A 22,556-nucleotide genomic window follows, 5' to 3' on the forward strand; every position below is an offset into this window, starting at 1 on the left:
CTGGAGATACTGCAGTTGCCACTAGCGGTAGTGCAGCACTCGCCGCAGGTGATACCTCGGAAGAGGTTGAACCTACGATCGCCGATGATTCGGTGGCCCCTACTAACGATACGGTAGCGATGGTGGCCGGGAGTACCGGATCATTTCCAAAAAGCTCACCAATTCGTGTGGACGACGGTAGAGCCACGCATCGTGCACACATCCAGCTTTCGTTTGCTACCGCTGATGTAACTCCCACGCACTGGTAATGATACCATTCTTGACATACCGCGCAGAAGACCATATCATCAACGTTATTCGACCTCCGGCATAGTTTGCAGTTGTACAGATCCGTTTCAGGCATACTTCGCCTCTTCTTGCTGATCAAAGCAGTTCTTAAAGTTTTTGTTGGGGAGATTTTGCGGGACCTCTTAACAGAGAAGCACGATGGTTTTCAGTGCAGAATTCTTTAAGCTGTAAAGTGTTTATTTATAAGTTTAACTCGCAGGGAATAAATTCATGTTTACTTACAACTGGTCGCCTTAATTCGATTGATCCCCAACAAACTTGATTTCGATGCGTAACTAGAGGATCCCTATTGGAGTATTTAATTCAGTTTGCTTAGATCAAATTTTTAAATCAGAAGTAACTTACAGCCAAAGCACAATGGGTATTTCAGAAATCGGATCTGAGGACAATATCTGAGACGTAGTGCTCTTAATAACCTATACTAGAACAAATTTTTCTTAGTTTCAGGATTTTACTGTCTATCGTACTGCATATCATACTTATAGCGCAAAATACCGTAACAAATTCAGGGAATAACTGGCACCATCTAAATACTTTGATATAACTAGTAATTTTCAATAATTAGGAAGAAAGAATTCACATTATTCTTAGCATCTACTACGACTTGCGAAATGTATGTGGGTTTTGACGTTCGTTGGTCTCCCTGACGTTTCTTACGCATCGGTTCATATCATCCGTTGCGTGCATAGTCTCGTCGAGGGGTATCGCGTATCCATTCAATTCAAATCAGTGCTGCCAGTGGTGGCAACACCAGTTGAGAAAGATTTGGTCATGATTAAGTACAGAAATTGCAATTTCTATAGAACAAACTTTACGAAATTTGAAAAATTCAAAAGGGTCAATTTCAGCTGAGATCTCTCCAGGTCACATGCTGTGAAAAATCGAAATATACACCAATCGATCTGAAACTTTGGAGAATTGTTATTCAATACTGAAGAAATCAAGAAAAAATATTCGAGAAGGAATTTGCAAACTTCATTTTTTTGACTTTTGGCCAGCCTTGGGCCACTGTGCAGCGTATCCTTCAAGCTTTAGCTACCTTCAGGATACTGGGTTCGCCGTAGAGTTGAGCGAGCTCGTGATTCATCCTTCGCCGCCACACACCGCCAAAGATCGTCCTTAGCACTCGGCGTTGGAAAACCCCAAGAGCTTGCAAGTATTCCTCGAGCATAGTCCACGTCTCATGCCCGTAGAGGACTACCGGTCTTATGAGCGTTTTGTACACGTTTTTTTAGGCACGTCTTACACTGATGATGCTCCTTCGTATGTTTAGACTGTAAAATCCGGCTCTCCGCATAACACCTTCAAGCACAATATTGAACAACAGGCACGAAAGTCCATCGCCCTGTCGTAGTCCCCACCGAGACTCGAACATACTGGAGTGTTCGCCCGAGATCTTCACGCAGTTTTGCACACCGTCCATCGTTGCTCTAATCAATCTTGTGAGCTTCCCGAGAAAACTGTTCTTGTCCATGATCTTCCATAGCTCTACATGGTCAATACTGTCGTATGTCGCCTTGAAATCGATTAACATAAGGTGCGTACACGGGTAGAAATCAGAATCCAAAAACAAGATTATGGCTCATGATATCATGATTCCGGCGTGTTTTCATCTTATGAAAATACACCATGATTTGGACTCATGATATCATGAGTCAGATTGCCGTAACGCAACACACGCTGTTGCTGGTTGCTCGGAATCATGATTCCAATGCCAAAAAAGCTGAGTCGCGCATCCGTTTATGATCGACAAAATAAAAAAAAATAAAAAACAAAAACTGAGAATCGAACCACGAACCTTTCGATCAATAGTCCTGTATCATACCACACTACCACTGTATCATGTTGAAATAAAGGTGATCGAAACGAATGAGTTGAAGCAAAGCGCACCGCTTAGTGTTTTCACCCTGGATGTTATAACATCCGCGTATACGCTTATGAAGAATCATGATTATGACTCCAGGACCCATGAATTGTGATCCTGATATTATGACCTAATTAATTTATGAATTTCATGATTTGTAAATCATGGTGTGGGGATCAGATTTTTATCCGTGTAGGGACCTGGTACTCACGGCATTTCTGGAGGATATGTCGCACGTTAATGATCTGATCTGTTCAACGGCCATCGATGAAACCTGCTTGATAGCTTTCCACGAACTCGTTTGCTCTAGGTGATAGACGACGGAAGAGAATCTGGGATAGTACTTTGTAGGCGGCGTTTAGGATAGTGATTGCACGATAATTTTCACGCTCCAGTTTGTCGTCTGGTTGCTGGTCGGTTTCCACTGTCCGCAGTGCTGACGTAGTCGTCGCCTTCACTGTCCTGACCTTCTGTGCCTGTGTTCTCAGCGCCATTCATGTGTTAATCGTAGTGCTGTTTCCACCTTTCGATCACCTTGCGTCCGCCCGTCAAGATGCTCCCATCCTTATCCCGGCACATTTCAGCTAGCGACACGAAGTCTTTGCGGGATGTGTTGAGCTTCTGATAGAACTTGAGAACGGTACAGCAACTCCATCTCTTGGCGTTCCACCTCTTTCAGGTAACGCTTTTTGTGGTATGATTTTTCTGATTTTAATGCCTTATGGATACCTAGGAGCCTCTTGAGCTCAGTCCAATAATATATGAAAAATCGACTTATGATGATCTTGTAAGATGAAAATTTGTTGTTGAGCTGTTAATCCTTGTTTTAATTTTAATACCTGAGCGATTCTTCAGAAGCGTGGTAAGTTCTATCCAAGAATGCATAATAAAATCATATTTTGATGTATGTTGATTGATGAAATGAACTAATAAAGTAAAGTAAAAAAGTGAAAAAAAAATCTGCTATTAAACTGTTGATTTTTTTATTACCCAGTGGATTTTATGGATTTATAAGCATAGTCTGCTCAATCAAAGAATGCATAGAAAACCAGTTTTTGATATTTGTTGATTGATATAACATAAACATTAAATACTGCTTTAAAGTTAAGCATTTTCCGATTTTGGTTCCTGATTGATTTTTATGATAAGCTCAATCGAAATGAATGATACAATTCTGTTGTTTATTCAGTGGTAGAGCACATAAATGAAAATCTATTATTACTCTAGTATTTCCTGATGTTAAAGCAAGATAGATTCTTTTTTAACATTCATTCGTTTTATTTCTTAATAGAATCATACACGTCAACAAATATTGTGTTTATTTAAAACTTGTTTATTTTGCTACTTTTTCCACGATTGATTTATATGTCCGTAGATTTTAATAGACAAATTTTAGAACATATAAACTGTGATAGATGCTATATTTACTTTATACAGCACTTATCAGACATTTGTATATGTCAATAAGAGCTTCTTAAACCTTACTATACGATAAATTTGCTAAAAATTTTATTTGTTACCGTCAAAGCCACCACGCTGCTGTTGTGGACGAAAAGCGAGGTTTTTTCATTAGTGTTGTACAAAATACAACAGCGCGACGACTTAGGTGTTAATGGATCACTGAAACCCTGCCATGAACAACTATCACTCTTCACCCATAACGCTGGTAGATCAACTTTTCGTGATGCGTTATGGGGTAAAATTCTACCAATGAACCCTAGTCCTGGCTGCTTCAAATGAAGGGAACAGGATGTTATAGTAATCAAAGGAACACTTATTAGTCCTTGTTACATTTTAAACCTTGTTAAAAATGACAAGTCTCGGTTTCCCAGTTGGCCGAGAATGATCTTGAGACGAGGAAAAAAATGGAGTAAAATTCAACAATTTGTTTTCTGATCTTTTATTTACTTTGTTCTCTTTGAAGTAGTGAGGACTAGGATTCTGATGCATGAACAATATCAGTGTAATTTCTTAACTTTATCAAGGGATCCGATTTTGACTGATAAAGGGGCGTGCCTGTGGAGAGTGTACCCACCACATTCTTCAAAGGGTATATATAGCGGAACTTTTCAATTAGAATCCTTTCCTGCGAACAAGTTAGGAATTACAACTGTAAGAAAACCGAATACTTTATCACTTCTCGATAGTGATAAGGTAACACGACATGTACTTAGGGGCCTTCCTTAGTCGAGTGGTTAGAGTCCACGGCTACAAAGCAAAGCCTCGCTGAAGGTGTCTGGGTTCGATTCCCGGTCGGTCCAGGATCTTTTCATAATGGAAATTTCCTTGACTTCCCTGGGCATAGAGTATCATCGTACCTGCCACACGATATACGAATGCAATAAAAGGCAACTTTGGCAAAGAAAGCTCTCAGTTAATAACTGTAGAAGCGCTCATACGGACACTAAGCTGAAAAGCAGGCTCTGTCCCAGTAAGGACGATAATGCCAAGAAGAAGAAGAAGACATGTACTTAGCCAAGAACACGGGATATACTACGATAGATCAAATATTGGTCGCAGTGGTTTATGTTCCGAACAGAAAAAAATGGGGTGTGTAATGTCTGTTACATTACCGCGAGGTTGACGTAGGACTACTTTGGACACAACTTCGATCAAATCTGGGTCAGACTCTAACAACAGTAGTGCAGTAGCTGTTTGCAGATGTTTGATGATAGATGATAGGTGCTGTGATTGTGATTATTCAATAACGCTATGGTTTTAAGGGAGATCTGTCATTTGGTTTGGAAGCATTTTCAGAGTTTAAGATTTCAAAGTAAAATACTTTAAAAAGGATTTGAGTTGGTTATGATATTTGAATGACAGTGAAGTTCGAGTTTGAGTGAAGTGAAAGATGATTAATAATTTGTCATGTGTATGAATTTGTAAGTGTACTAGATTTGTGTTGTTGTTTATCGGTTGAAGTTTTCAGAAATTAACTCATTTTGCTGGTCCTGAAAAGGACCATTTGTCATTCTGTGGTTCCCAGAACCAGTGTTTACTGTTCCATGAATGATCCAGTGATGTGCCAGATGATTTAGCTTGTTTGTTTGGTCGTCGCTTCCTCGTGTGTTTGGTTGGGTGATCGGTTTCAGTTCTGGCTACAGCTGTAGTTCGCCAAACTCCTCCAGTAGATTAGATGCTCGGGTGCTTCGATCGTGACAATCGATAGAATCGGTCTATGGTTAGAAAAGTATGAAGAATATCGACTGCACTCTACACTTATATATTTAATAAACGTTAAATCAAGAACCACCTAATGTGGTCGCATGATTTGGAAGGTTTGCCAACTATAAATTAAAATGTTTATTCATAAAATCAACGAATTTAATATTTTCTTGTTTGGAAACGTCAATAATAAAGTCACCGGTGACTACAATAGGAGCATCTTGTTTTACATTACAATTTGACGTAATGGAACTTGAAAGAATTGTTAGAGTTTGTCAAAAATAGTTCTCGCAGTGAAGTCACCCGTGACAAACCAACATATACCAATTGCTGATCCTGGCTTTTGTCAAAGTCGTACACGACCTCGGGGAAAGTTCCACCTTGCGACTTATGAACAGTCAAGCACAAGAACTAACCACCGGAAACTGAACGCGTTTGCATTTGAGTATGCCACTCAGGTTGATACAAGCCGATCCTTTTGAGATGGGTGTCCAATCGGTCTGCGGAGTACCGGGTCTCGAGTAAACAGCTGGTCTCGATTTGATTTTCAATGCAGCACCAATCACTTCATCCATGTTATTTCATCCCGATGGCACTGCAGCAGCGTCCTCGGAAACATCCTCAAATTGCCGTATTGTCAATTATTCGTAATAAATTGTATGATGCTACGCTATGAATAAGGCGGCGTCCATTTATTACGTAACGCTTAAATTGCAAATTTTTGAACCCTTCCCCCCTCCTCCGTAACGCTTTACGTATGAAAAATTTTAAATTTTTGTATAAGCCGTAACGCTGGAGCCTACTCCCCCCCTCCCCCTAGAGCGTTACGTAATTTGTGGAAGCCGCCTTAAGAGATTATTGCAAGAATGTGGTAAACACAATGGGAAATATTACACAAATAACTCCTTAGTACACATTTGTTGGCCCTGAAAAGAGCCGATTGAATTGTTGAATTCGAGTAACATGGACACATTTTGACGGCGCACCGGTTGAAATCCTCCTCGCCCGATGAGGTTTGATGATTCTCGGATGCAGTCCCAGTTTCCCGGGATTTCACTTCACTCTTGACAATCTTGTAATCTTGCCGACATCGCAGTTGTAGTATCCGCCGATGTTTTTTTTTGATCTCCTGCAGAGAGGACCTGTTGCGTTCGTTAAGGGCTGCGATGGCTCCTGTGGACTGCTTCCTCTTCTTCTTCTTCTTGGCAGCGGCTGCCATCACTTTGGTTTCAGACGGCATCTTTTCTCGGTCGGTCGACGGTCAGTTTGATTTGAGCGAAGCAAGACAAGCGGGCACTGAATGCTGTAACTTATCACTTACTCTACACTTCTGTCAATGTTTTAATTTTTGAGATTCATTTTTTTATTTCCTAATATATTCCACTATAATTTAAAAAGTTATTGATTCAAAAGAATATCCCCTATTAAACATGAGAGACACATTACGTAACGTGATCACAATAAATGAATGATAAAATTCTCCAAGCATCCGCCATTTATGTCGCTGCTCTAACACCATTCCTCGCCGTTTTGTACCATCTGTGAGAAAATATGTGCATTTGCAGACCGGACACATATGGTCGCCAAGACTCATCTCACTGTCTCCTGATTCCACGCTATTTTTCGCCCGCGTATTCAACTCTCTGAAACAGGTTCAATCCATCTTCTCACCATTCTTGATCTTGATGTTGTTATTTTTTGTGTTGGCTTTATTTCATTACGATAAATCATTTATATTGCCTTGAAACTGTCCAGACAAGCACCGTTCCAGCCTGGAATGTCATCCTGTGCTCTCAGCGACGTATCAGCACATGGCGTTGAAGGCTGGTCTGCTACCGTCATCTGGACGATCGGTTGGCAAACGGCTTAATTATTCAGCGGGTAAATTGTGATCATGCTCTGGGAAAAGGATAGCCGTCACTTATTTATCCAGAAGCAGACAATAAAATAATACGAAACATTCAATAATTGAGAATGAATTTGCAACCAAATATTACAGAATTGCATTTAAGAATATATTTTAAAAAAATATCAAAAATGTCATAAGTAACATTATTTTTTATTTTTTAGATATTTTTAAATTTTAAATTGTTTATTTTATACTGGAAATTTAAAGGTTATTTTGTTCTGATTATCATAAATTTTTTGAAAAATCTAAAATTTTCAAAGTTTTTGTGCTTTTTTTGCTAAAGTTATTCAAACTATTACTTATGTCTTATCATTTTATTGGTTACTTTTTGATAAAACAAAGAGTGTTACAAGCTTTAAAAGCTTGTTGATTTGGCTGCCATTATTCACAGCTCCTTTCCTTTCTTTGCGCATTTCGAAGAAGCAACTGTTGGTTGGAGATGAAATAGAATTAGCCCTGGGCGAAGGTAGGTAATTGCGAGATTGTTTCTTGCTCGCTGCCGCCGCATTGTCACATATGTGTGAAGCCCATTCAGTAACGAAACTCGGTGAATAATTAAATCTCGAAACCGGGAAGCTTCTGTGATACCCTTCACCGGGCAGATTATAGCCATCATCATGCCTGTAGTTTGGCGTTAAAGAATTTCCTTGTGCTTTGGTGGAATATTTATGAAGATCCAATATATTTCGACAATTTGTTTCCAAACGGGCACACCTATCATGGCTTTGTTTGTTTCACGGGGTGTAAGGGTATGCGATAAACATTTTTTTGCAATTTCTCATCGTAATAGGCTGTTTTTCATCACGCCAATCTGTCATGAAACGGTCTACTTTCCTGCACTGAAGTATGCACTGCGGGAATGGTCATTACGCAACTGAAACCAGAGCAGTAATGATTCATTACGCAACGCTTTCTCATTACGCAACTGTTTTGAGTTGCGTAATGAACCATAATACAACCATTTTTTTAGAAAATGGAAAATCATGGTGCATTGCATTCCGGTATAATTTGTAATACCCTCAAGTGGTCTTCTACGAAATTGCAAAATAAGTTGTACGTAACTCGTTGCAGAACTCGATTTTTACAGCACTCATCATAATAATCCCATTCTGCAAGCCTCGTAGGATAAATTTACGACTCGTGCTGTAAAAATCATCATTCTGCGACTTGTTCCGTAAGCTACTATTTCATGTCGATATATGGAATTTGTAGCACGATTGACGATATGACGAAAAGAAACGAAATATGAAAATGTTTCGTATAACTCGACCCATTAAGGTGATTATAGAACGAAGCCACAACTCAAATTTTAAAGAGCACAAGACTTGAGAACAAAACAGAAAATTTATCCCATTGGTCACCACCAGCAAGCAAGCAATTTGATTGTTTTTTAATCCGAACTCTTGTCAGATTCTCCAGTCTCGTGCCCTTGAAAAATCAATGTTTGGCTTCGATTTACAATCACCTTAATTCATTAATTAAAATAGTAAACATCAATGTAGAATATATTTTCATCGGATTCCGTAGAAATTCGTGGTGCTTCGTTTCGTACGCTGTTTGATGGAATCATTCCAAATATCGCAAACCTTTAACAGGGTGAGGGTGGGAATGAGTAATGCGATTATGGGACTACACCCGGATTTGAAACGCAAGGCGCAGCCAGCCGGTCCTTTGGGTGGAGCTCAGCGACTTGAATCTAATTATGCTAAATCGGCACATGAAAACTGTAACAGACAATCTATCACGACACAACATCTAGATTGTTTTGATTGGGATTGACAAGCTTGACGGAGCTAGAACGTTCTGAGGAAAAGGCTTTAGTATGGATATTGTTTGCTTGGATATACGTAAATCATAATCAATTACTAGTAGCTTAATGTAATTAATTTGATGAGCTTCGTTGATTGCAAGCACATTCTGATAGTTGAATCATATGTGTGTGGCATATTTTTACGAAATTCCTGAAATTAAACTATAGTTATAGAGCCGTAGGATAAATGCTTTTGAAATTCATAGTTAAGTGCTTACCTGATCAGGTGTGATTGGTAGATAAATACCATGTCTCAATAAAATATCAGGATACTATGCTTTTTGAGGTATGTATAGAAGGATAAATATTTAAAATCAATACCACTAATTCGAATGAACAATCATCTGAACAAGTGATATTTTTACCCTCCTTCAGGTATCAGAATGCCGACTCTGTGTGAATTTTATTATAGTTAGTCATGTTTTTGATTAAATCAAGAGCATTTTGTTTCAATATTGTTCATTGAAGAGTATGGTAGGGCAAAAGTTCGACCTTAGTGGAATAATAAATATTTCTAGAGAAGCTATAGCAGTTGAAAATAAATAAATACCACATAGTGAATCTTCAACATATTGGCTACAATTTTGCTGAACAAATTCGTGTCTATTCTTAGTTATAATAATTTTAAAATTGATTGTCTTAAACGAACTTTTGCTCCACCGGTGGTATTAGAGTTGTAATCTAGTATAAGGCACAATTTCACTGGCTAAAATACAATATATCGATATTTTGGTGACAGGCATACCTTATACCAGCCATAAACTTATGTGTTCAGAAAAATACACACTCATCAATAAATGGCCAAAAACAGGGCTAATTGTAATAGAGGTATGTTCCGGTTTTATCACGTTCCAAATTTGTCACGCTCCGATTTCGTCAACAAATTATTCCGTTTTTTTCAACACACAAACATTGTTTTTGTTTTCCATTTTCAAAATGTTTAGAATATAAACTTAATAATTATTAGACAACGGACCAGATGTTTAACTTGCGAATGATCCTAGATAAATTCCGGGAGTATAACTTGCAGAGTCACCATCTGTTTATTGATATCAAGGCGGCGTACGACTCAGTGAAAAGAAATGAGCTTTGACAGATAATGTCTGAACATGGTTTTCCGGCGAAACTAATTAGGCTGATACGTGCTACGCTGGATGGTTCGAAATCAAGTGTTCGGATCGCAGACGAGGTGTCAACCTCGTTCGTGACGTTAGACGGATTGAAGCAGGGAGACGCACTTTCGAATTTACTGCTCAACATTGCACTCGAGGGTGCTATTAGGAGATCTGGCGTGCAGAGAAATGGCACTATTATCACAAGGTCGCAAATGCCCCTTGGCTTTGCGCACGATATAGACCTAATTGGAATCGATCGCAGGTCAGTGGAAGAGGCATTCGTGCCTCTGAAGAGAGAGACAGCGAGGACAGGCCTGACCATAAATTCTACCAAAACGAAGTACATGGTTGCAAGTAGAGATAGAGTCAGGCTTGGTGGTGTAGGTGCTGAGGTAGTGTTTGAAGTTGTTGAAGAATTTGTTTACCTTGGAACACTTGTAACATGTGACATCAACAATTCCCGCGATGTGAAAAGACGTGTTGCGACTGCGAATAAGGCCCTTTACGGACTACGTTACCACCTTAGGTCCCGCAGCTTGCTAACGGAAACAAAAGTCGCCCTGTATAAAACAATGATTCTTCCGGTGGCTCTCTACGGGCACGAAGCGTGGACGTTGAAAGAGGCTGACCGGAAAGTTTTCGGTGTTTTCGAGCGTAAAGTGCTGCGGACAATACTCTGTGGGAAACTCGAAAATGGTGTGTGGCGCAGACGCATGAATCACGAGTTGTATCAAGTGTACAAAGATGCGAATAGTATCAAGCGAGTAAAATACGGCAGACTTCAGTGGGCTGGCCACTTAGTATGAAAGTCGGAAGAAAGAATTGCGGAAATAATATTCAGCAGGGAAACAAGTAGGGGTCGGCGGCTTCAGGGAAGACCAGGAATACGCAGTTGAAGAGGACCTGGTGACCCCAAACATTCGGGACAACTGGAGAAATTTCGCCCAAGACCGCCGAAGATGGAGCTCTACAATACGCCCTCAGAACATTTAGTAAATATTACCATGTCTGATCGAGTGGAAGTTTTTGTTGCTCAAGGAAGTGGTCTATTGATATCTCTAGTTGTTAACTGCATTTGTATGTTAACTGCTCTAGTTGTTAACTGCCTTGTATGGATGATTTTGAACTATTTCAAAAGAGTTTGGTGATCGAACAAACAACATTAACGGAGTGAATTCAAATGATCGATGTAAGTGGTGAGTATTTTTTTTTGTAGATTTATGGACGGTTATGAAATCTCTTATTACAGATGTTGACACTGGCTGGCAGTAACTGGAACGACTTAAGCAACAATGATTTTACCATAGCCGTTATCTGTAAATATAGAAAAAAAAAACAAATAGTTAAAATACATGTTCGATACACATAACAATGAAACAATGATTTATGAGATGTGATGTACTGGGTAAACTACGCTCTAATATAAGACCAAATGAGAGATTTTTCTGCATGTTGGATTACTTGACATATTCCGGTTGCACAGTTTATTAGTTAATCGATTAGTGCTCCAATGAACAAGATATCTTTTAGGGTTTCAGTTAATAAGAATTTATTATAAGAGATAAAACAGTTGATTATTCTGCTCATCGTATAAATTTCTTCAAAATTTTGTTTGATTAGTTGGAATAATAAAAAAGGATATTTCTGGACAAACATTTGAAAAGGGCCCAAGAGGTCTTGAGCCTCTTTCCATAAACGTTGCGTTGAGCCTTTTTAGCCCGCCCACGCAAACTAACACCACTATCAGAAAGATTGGTGTTAGCTCTTCCTGATAGTGGTATTTGTGAGCGTGATTGAGTTGAATTGGGCTCAACAGCGTCTTGCAAAGCCAATGTTCACCAATGTCGATGTGCCCTTTTGATATGTTTGTTCAGATTTGTCTTCATGGATAAACATCTGAGTATAAAAGCATGATTTAAAAGTGATGGTGGTATCCATAAATTAGTTAGGTCGCGACATCACACACTGTAACCGTCGCTGAAAAAACGTGATCGAAATTGTTTTGACCTTAAAAACATGATTTTAGTACTATAGTGTCTTCGGGAAAGTTTTTCCATAAAATAATCGCTATTTTATGAAAGTGTCAATTTGGTGATTAATCCACCTATAAGTGAGAACGAAATTTTATTTTTCGTAATTATGAATTTAAAAATAAACTTTATTCGGGAAAGTTGTAGGTAATATTAGAAGAAACAACTTTGCTGAAAACACCGTATGCATATTTTTGATTTTCATGTAGATTTGTGGATTTTTTTGTGGAACGCCCCTAAAAATCACTTATTTTATCATAACTTTGTTGGATGATTTTGTACAATTTTCAATTGTTCTAGTGTTATTTGTTACTTGCAAAAACGCATAACTTTCTCCAAAAGAGCATATTTTTATCTCTCATACTTTTCGAGTTATTGAAGGTTTTATATAAAATTTTGCACCTTTTTAACATTAAAAATCATTTGGTCGCGCACATTTCCGCAATCTGAAACATGCTCATCCAATGGCTTGAAACTAATACTATGAAATGCAGAGAAAGCCGCTTTTAGCCTGCTTTAGCCTGACGGTCAAAAGAAAGTCTGAAAAAATGTTTACTTACATGCAGATATAATTTACACTTATTCACTACCCCCTATATTGGCTTAACTTGAATATCTGGCATCACTGTATCGAATTTTATGCAATAAAGTCAACCATATAATCAATCAACAAAAGGTCGGAATAATCTATTCAGACATGTTCATCACAGACAAACAGACAACATATCCAACGCATTTTTCGTCCTTCACCTTTCCAACGTTAGCTGTTTATTTTTTGCAGAAAAACACTTATTGCTATTTTTTCTGCAGGAAGTCTCAGTCCTTTCTTGAGAACTTTTCCGAGCTCAGCAAAAACTAAAATGTATAATATAACTATGAAACATTTATTTTTTCCTTTAAAATTCATATGCAATCCATAAATCAGTAAATATTAATGTTTAAGATTATCATCATTATTTTAGCTTCGCTATCACTGGTTTGTTCGTTATCTTTTTTAACCAAAAGATTTTCCCATCCTGATAAGGAAACACTTTTTTCTCGGGAATGCTCTAATAGATGTAATCACAGGATTTGATGTCGCCAACAAACAGTGTAATAATTCTTAGTCAGTATCAATTCTGGAGATCCTCTCTGCAATTCTTAATATCCTTGTTACATCCTCTTGAGCCGCTTCGGTCAACTGTCCAATAGAGACCAAGAAAGAAATTACCTCACTTCCTCGTATAAGGATGCAGTGTACAAAGCGTTGAGCAAATTTCTCCATAGCATCGATGTTACTGAATCGATTCACATTTGAACTGTCGAATCTATCTATCGATTCAATCGAGTCCTTTGCATCTATATATTTGAATTGAAATTTATGAAGTTTGTGATGGGATCAAATGAATTAGCAGTCGACACCAACATCTTTCAATAAAATCAGTTTTCATATTCGATACAACAAATTCACTTATTAAAAATTTGGTTTCTCTCCCATCAATTCATTAAGAAACATTTATCGATTTCTACAAAATAAATCGAATCAAAAACTCGAATTAAGAAAATCAATTCATTTGATTTTAGATGCTCCAAACATCGATTCAAAATATCGAATAATCGTAATGACAACTTAATTATTTAAAATATCAATTTAAACTCAGCCAAAGCTAGTACGGATGCCGATATTGGGTGCCACTCATATAAACCAAAAAGCAATTAAACAGTTTGAAATGCATACTTACCGATTTTCTCGCATTAAAACATATTTACACAATTATGAAGAAACAATCCACAATCGCCTTCATGTACTGCCGTTCTTCGCATATTTGGCTCGCAGCTCATAAGGTTTACATAGAAAATGGGACAAGTAGGTGTAGATAACTATTACTAATATTCTAAAATATTTCAACAAATGTATTTTTTTTTTACATTCTCCACAAGTTATCAACTATTTATTGTAAAACAGGGTGCAGAACCACTTGGGCACTTCCATGATTCACTTTGGCATGGGGGGTTTTTCTTGGCCGAATTGTCTGCAACTTTGCAATAAGAAGCACATCAGTACGACGCATGTTGTGGCCAAATATGAGCTCTATAGCTTTCAAAAAACCCCACTGCCGAAGTGAATCAAAAGTGCCAAGAATAGGATCCGGCTCCCTACATAAATGTTATAATTGTGAATAAAACTAAAATATAGGGATTTCTTATGAACAAACGAAAACTATAACATTTTTTATTGGTTTAGTGGAAAAAAATTTCATTATCGGTATTTTACTAGATAAATCTATGACAAAAGGTCGAAAGACAAAAGGTCGAAAGGACAAAAGATCGAAAAACAAAAAAGAAGGGACAAAAGGTCGAAAATATTTTTTCAAAGGAAAAATTTCTCACCAAGCAAATCATTTTCGACCTTTTGTCCTTTCGACCTTTTGTCCTTTCGACGTTTTGTCTTCCGACCTTTTGTCCATGAACCCTACCGATTCTGATCGATGTAGTACCGTTGAATCGGTATTCAGCAAAAGTAGTCGGAGCCGGAATCCCTAATTGACCACCTACTTCATATATGAAACTAACGTTAGAAAAGTGAACGATGAAAAGAGTGTATGATATTTAGTCTGTTTGTCTGCGGTAAACTTGTCTGAACAGATTATTCCGATCTGTTGTTGATTGATGTCATTGTTGATTTGATTGCATAAAATTCGATACAGCCAATATAGTGGGTAGTGAATAAGTGTAAATTATATCTGCATGTAAGTAAACATTTTTTCAGACTTTCTTTTGACCGTCAGGCTAAAGCAGGCTAAAAGCGGCTTTCTCTGCATTTCATAGTATTAGTTTCAAACCATTGGATGAACATGTTTGAGACTGCGGAAATGTGCGCGACCAAATGATTTTTAGTGTCAAAAAGGAGCCAAATTTTATATAAAACCTTCAATAACTCGAAAAGTATGAGAGATAAAAATATGCTCTTTTGGAGAAAGTTATGCGTTTTTGCAAGTAACAAATAACACTAGAACAATTGAAAATAATACAAAATCATCCAACCAAGTTATGATGAAAAAAGTGATTTTTAGGGGTGTTCCACAAAAAACTCCACAAATGTACATGAAAATCAAAAAAATATGCATGCGGTGTCTTCAGCAAAGTTGTTTCTTCTAATATTACCTACAACTTTCCCGAATAAAGTTTATTTTTAAATTCATAAATACGAAAAATAAAATTTCGTTCTCACTTATAGGTGGATTAATCACCAAACTGACACTTTCATAAAATAGCGATTATTTTATGGAAAAACGTTCCCGAAGACACAATAGTACTAAAATCATGTTTTTAAGGTCAAAACAATTTCGATCACGTTTTTTCAGCGACGGCTACAGTGTGCATCATGACGAAAAAGCGTGATTTCAAGCGTCATGATTGTGATTACCCATTAAGGCGACGTCCACAAGCTACGTAACGCTCTATGGAGATGGGGACTAGACTCTAGCATTACGGCTTCCACTTTTTTTTCACACAAAAAGCGTTACGATGAAGAGGGATATCAAAAATTGTCATTTATAGCGTTACGTAATAAATGGACGCTACCTAATGTAACAGCAAGAAAGGTAACACTAAGCGATTTGCTTTGAATCAACTTAAGGACTGTTCATTTTATAAAGTGGACACTTTCAGCATGCTGTATCTTTTAAATATATCAATGAAAATGCAATCGGTTTTCTGTACATCGTCCGACTAATATTGTATAATGTTGTGATAATAAAAGATCCTCCAAAATGACTAAATTTCATACGAATCTGAAACAACGTTTAGAATGATCGATTTTTGGAGCTTATCAAAATAAATGATTATTAGAAATTGGCTGGAAAATTCGACAATATTCATTTTTTATTCTCATAAAATGCTTGTTCATCTAGCACGATCAATCAAAAGCCTGCTATAAAATATTAAGTTATTTTTGGAGCAATAATTTTACAGATATCATAAAATCATTATGCCAAACTTCAAATTTTCAAGAACACGGATCTGGAGAACCAACCACCCGTTTGAGCTGAAATCTTAATCGATTGGTCACCACCAGCAAGTGACCAATCGATTAAGTTTTCATCTTAAATGGATCTTTGGTTCTCCAGATCCGTGCTCTTGAAAATTTGAAGTTTGGCTTCGATGCTTCTTCACCTTAAAGTACATCCTGACGGAAAAGCTTATATGGAATAAATATGAAGAACGACTTTTGCCTTCATAGAGTTCTTTATTTAGTCCCCACGTCACATTTAAAGCACAATAGAAAAACAAATGATTTATTTTTAGAAGACCTCTTAAAGCACAATGACAATCATCAAAATTGGCAACACTGCTGTCATAAAATCAATTTTATTTTCCACGTAATATTTTCATAATATGTTAGTTTTAGATTAACGATTAAAAAATTTGAAAAAAAACGTTTACAATTAGCTGTAGATCGATAAATATGTGTACATGATTTTTAAAGTATGAGATTTTTTAGTAAAACGACCATACAGAGTAAAATTTATACTTACTAACTCACGATTTAGCTCTCGTTTATACAAATCCAGTTTGTTTAGTAATCTAGACTAGTTCTGAAAACGATTTTTTGGCTGGGAGTGAAAGGATGGTGTATCAGCAAATTTAATTATAAATGGATAAATCACTAAAGTTACCTTATTTCAGAGAATTGTGTAATATTATTGATTTTTTTAAAGCTATACCTTTAGTAGAAAAGTAAAGGATACCAACATACAGATTGTTCTTAAAAATGAGGATTTTTGTTTAGCGAAAAATAATGTTTAACTTTGACAAATAGCTTTTCTAAGGAGTTTTTGGAAAAACTATATAGTTCTTCAACCAAATGCATTTGATAAGATCTTATATTTTCATAACATTCTAGAATAATAGCTGAATGATGCACAGAAAACCGATTACGATTTTATCAATAGATAAAAGAGATATAGCATAAACAAAGTGTCCACTTTATAAAATGAACAGTCCTTATTCGCATCGACCACCTACATTAATACACGATGAAGTATCGGAATTTTAACCGGAAAGATGATGAAGTACATGGATTTGTCGGGTTAATTGACAGATTAACGAATACATCGAAAGCGAGGTTCTGAGCAATCAAGGACAGAAACGTTACGGTAATATCAAAATCATAAATCTGGACAAACAATTGAAGAGTGTTCAATAGGTCTTGAGCCATTTTCAGAAACGCAAACCATAGTATATAGATTCGAAGACACTAATATTTTCTCATACATCAAGAGAAACATGAAATTTAGTCGTTTTTGAGTATAGGTCACTAAATATTAATTTACATTATGTTTTACGTCACTCGTAAATCTAATTATTTTAAAGAATGTAACACAACTATCAGGAAGATAAATGTTAACTCTTCTTGATAATGGTATTGGTGAGCGTGATCGAGTTGAATTGGGCTCAACAGCGCCTTGCAAAGCCAACGATTACCAATGTCGATGTGCCCTTTTGAAATGTTTGTCCATAAGTCAGCTGCACATACACAAGAAACCAACCAGATGACTGCTTGGGACTAACATACACCCTCAGTGTATAAGTGCTGATGATCTTCTATTTTAAGGCAACAATGGCGCCTGCCACGTCAGAATGCAGACCAGTGAAATAAATTGATGTTGCATTTAGAACTGGCCTTCTGTAGACCGAATGTATCCCTGCATCTACGGCACACAGTGGGACGAAACTCACATACATTTAGATGCGTTTTCGTCCATACTTGTTTTCGGTACCTTGTTTTGAATTAGCATTCCAAGTAATAATACAAAATAATTTTTAAATTATATTGAAAATAGCATTCGAGAAAAAGTATGTTTTTGAATTTTTTTAGGGTGGTCATTACATCAGAAAAGTTATAGATCTTTTTATTTTCAACAACTATACTGAACATACTTTATATATTTGACTTCGTTTTCAGGATTACATTTTTAAATTTAACCTATTCTACCATAAATATCAGTTTTTGACCGTTTCTATGCGTAATGTTCAATTTTTGAAAATGAAGTATTCTACAACATATTATATATTATAAAAATACACAACTAATTAGCCGTTTGGTGCGAGATCAATTGTATTTAATTTAAAAAAAAAACTCTGTATAGTTCCGTTTTATTTCTTTTAACTTCTCCCAATAATACAAATATAATCTATTTTGTGATTATTACTCATTTATCACTTGAAAATATGATCATACTAGACTATTTAAAGCAAAATAAAAATTTCATTCATTCATTTTGGACTTGAAAAAATCGTTGTTAGAAAAACTTTTTTCCCTTATATATGCCCAATTTGCAATGTATGGACGACTTTTAGTAAACTTAATTGCAAAACTTTTTGCCTTAAAACGAACAAAATCTGAAATGATCGTTTTTTAACTCGACTGTTTTTTTATTTTTTTTTCAACATTTTTTTCTAAAACTTCAGGAAATTTCACGACAATCTCCCATACAACACTTTTTTGTAGGTCATACCGTTTTCGAGTTATACGGGTTTATAAAAATAAGTAAAAAAAACTTTGATCCTTTCCAAATGTTAGTCTAGATCGATTTTGAAAGAAACGAAGTATGTAAAGTATCTTAGTTTCACATTGTCTTCACACCCAGAAAGTTTAATTGAATTCTGAAGGGGTGCTGCCAATCCATTTGTCGAGTTGGCGTGAATTCCGTCAGATGAACTTTCTTTTATACGACACGAATGGAGGAATTTGCGGTGTATAAAAAAAGTTAATAATAAAAAATTGACAAGGTGCGTTATGCCCCGGCAGTGTATTTTACCCCAGGAGCCCCTACCTATCTTTCTTATTAATCAATGAAATTTCAATCGGTTTTTTGCACATCGTTCGACTAGTATTGTACAATGTTGTGATAATAAAAACTCTCCAAAATAATTAAATTTCACACGAATATGGAACAACGATTAGATCGGTCGATTTTTTGAGGTTATCAAAATCAATGATTGTAAGAAATTGGCTGGAAAATTCGATAATTGATATTTTCTATTTTCAAAAAAGGCTTGTTCTTCGAAAGCATCATCAATCAGAAGCCTGATGGAAAAAATCAAATTATTTTTGGAGCAACAATTTTACAGATATAATAAAATCAATTTTTTTTTAAATTTGATGGGAATTGATATGAGTAGAATTTTTTGTGTAAAAGTACGTCCTGACGGAAGTCCTAATATAGTATTAATATGAAAAATAACTTACGCCTTCATAGAGTAACTTAGTAAGTCCCCACGTCACATTCAAAGCACAACAGAAACACAATTGCTTTATTCTTAGAAGACCTATCAAAGTACATTGACAATCATCAAAATTGGTAACACTGCTGTAATGAAATCGATTTTATTTTCCACATATTATTTTCATAATATGTTATTCTGAGATTATCAATTGAAAAATTCGGAGAAAACTTTTTACAATTTGCTGTAGATCGATAAATATGCGTACATGATTTTAAAAGTATGAGACTTTTTAGTAAAACTACCATAAACAGTAAAAGTTATACTTAAGACTGTGGTTTAATCTCACGATTTAGCTTTTAATTGATATTTTTAAAGCTTTACCTTTAGTAGAATAGTAAAGGATACAAACATACAATTTGTTCATAAAAATAAGGATTTTTGTTTTGCGAAAAATAATGTTAAACTTTGACGGACAGCTTTTTTTAAGAGTTTTTGGAAAAACTATTTAGCTCTTCAACCAAAAGCATTTTCAAAGATTTTATATTTTTATAGCATTTAAGAATAATAGGTCAACGATACACAGAAAACCGATTACGATTTTATCAATAAATAAAAAAGATATAGCATAAACAAAGTGTCCACTTTATAAAATGAACAGTCTTTATGAGGGAAGGGGAGGTTGGGATTATTTACATGCCACACAAATTATTTTTACTTTTCAAACAAAAAATCTTCCATGGAGAGAGGGGATTGAAAATCCGACAAAATTGCCTTACGTAATTATTGGATGGCCCCTACTTTATGTATGGTACCGTATTTATGGTAAATATTCATTCTCTAATCGTATAATAAAACAATTATCAATAGAAATAATAAGGAATTGCCGTCCAACAGCATTTTCTCGTTTTGTTGCAAATGGGGTAACTTGCAGAGTTGAGTAAACAAAGTACGATATATGAAAAAACGGTGTTCCACAGTTTTAAACTAACCAGATTAGTGTACAACACATTTTTACTTTTCAATGAAAGCTGAAATACTTAAAGAAATATTGAACAGAAATCCAAAAGTGTTGCAAGTTATCCCGTTTGACGGTACATATATATAACACTTTTCTGAATAACAGCACTTCAGTACGACGCATATTGTGGCTAAATTTGAGCTCTGCAGTTTTCAAAAAACCCCACTGTCGAAGTCAATCAAAGATGCCAAAAATAGGATCCTACATGCTAGCTGGTGGGCGCGACAGGGCTCGCATAGGTAGCTGTGTACGATAGACGGGAATACGTTCGAGTTGGTCGATGAGTTTGTCTACCTTGGACTCTTGCTGACGGCTAACAATAACGTTAGTCGTGAAATACGGAGGTGCATCATCAGTGGAAGTCGGCCGCATCATATGTACCATGTACCAACGCTCATAAGACCGGTAATCCTCTACGGGCATGAAACGTGGACGATGCTCAAGGAGGACTTGAGGACTTAGAGTCTCTAAACGTTGGGTGCTTGGAACGATCTTTGGCGATGTGCAGGAATACGGTATGTGGCAGCGAAGGATGAACCACAAGCTCGCCTACGGCGAACCCAGTTTACAGATAGTGGTCAAAGCTGGAAGGATACTATGGGCAGGGCATGTTTCAAGAATGCCGGACAGCAACCCGGCAAAGATGATTCTCGCTTCGGCCCCGTATAGTACAAGAAGGCGTGGAGCGCAGCGAGCTAGGTGGGCGCATCGATTTGGCGAGTGTGGGGCAGAGCCGAGGATGGAGAGATGCGGCCACGAACCAAGTATCGTGGCGTGAAATTTTTGATTCACTGTTATCTGTGTAGATGTTAACGAATTAATAAATAATGAAAATTAAATGCAAATGCCTTTGGTCTCGTTACAAACTTCAAACGAATAAAGTTTAATTCAATTCTAATCGATGAAAAAAAAAATCAATTCAAAGGATTCGATACAAACTGTGAATCGATTCAGTAATTCAAATGTGAATCGATTCAGTAACATCGATGTTGTAGGCGAATTTGTCCAACGCTACTCTACAAAGAAAAATGCTGAACGTTGTTATTTGATGTGACACAAATTGGGTAGTTTCTAGCGATAAAAATTAGTCATTTGGAACCAGATATGGTCAGACTTGCTTTTGATGGATCCGGATTGACCAATGGCATTAAAAACTTTGTATATGCATTTGAAGGTGCAACTAATCCCCTGCACAAAACTTTTTCTTTTTAAAGAATTGATCAATTAAGTCAAAAGACATGAGCAAACAAATGCAACAAAGTCGCCCATGCCTTTCAAGGGTTAATCAATACAATTAATTAAAAACATCACTGCGGAACACGTTTTTGTCTCAAGCACCAAATTAATGATATTCACTCAATTAAAGGATGATGAATCCTTTGCCGTTTTCAAAATATCATAGCACGTCTAGTTTTTGAGATATTGGCTGTTGAAAAAGCAAAAATTGACCATTTTAGCCAACTTGCATGCAAGTTTGCCAACTAATTTACCACAGAACTCAAACTTTATGTGTTTAACAATACTTATCAACAAAGTTTACAATACAGAACAGTTATTTTTTGATAGTTTTAAAAAAGTATTGTGTTTTACCATATAAGAGAAACGAAGAAAGTTATTTTTTGATAGTATTGTGTTTTACCATATAAGAGAAACGAAGAATTTTGTATGTAGACAGCAAGTATGTTGAAAAAAAATTGGTTAAATCTATATTGAATCGTGTAACTTCAACCAAGTTATATCCCAAATGAAAGTTCAAGTCCTATTTTGCATGCTTGATGGATTAGATTACAAAAAAGTTTGATGAATAATACCTTAAAATTAATGTAAACATCAACAGAACCAGAGTTATATGCTAATTTGGCGACCTGCAGCTAAAAATTGTGACGTGCTGGAACATTTCTGAGAATGGCATCAGATTCAGTAACCCCAAATCTACTAGAGACACATAATTTGATCCTTGAGACACACAAAAATGTCATTTTTGTTACACTGTGTATTTTTGTTATGTTTTTATTTTTCATCTAAAAACTACCTTAAAAGATGACATGACGATTTTCACATTTTTGTAGGCCATAATGTTAATGCTCTAGTGAGAATAAAGTATTCGTCAAAACTATAAAAGCAGTTTTCTTCCGATAGGTAAAG

At 36.3% G+C, this 22,556-nt stretch overlaps 1 long non-coding RNA gene across 1 annotated transcript; it reads right to left on the bottom strand.

Annotated features, from left to right (window-relative positions):
- Positions 1–416: 416 nt before the first annotated feature.
- Positions 417–673, bottom strand: LOC110674496. The gene is made up of 3 exons (XR_002498919.1): positions 634–673; positions 511–574; positions 417–453 (listed from the first exon to the last, which is right to left on the bottom strand). It is a non-coding gene; the product is annotated as an uncharacterized LOC110674496 (long non-coding RNA).
- Between the last annotated feature and the right edge of the window lie 21,883 nt (positions 674–22,556).

This window comes from Aedes aegypti, chromosome 1, assembly GCF_002204515.2.
Source record: "Aedes aegypti strain LVP_AGWG chromosome 1, AaegL5.0 Primary Assembly, whole genome shotgun sequence".
NCBI lineage: Eukaryota > Metazoa > Arthropoda > Insecta > Diptera > Culicidae > Aedes > Aedes aegypti.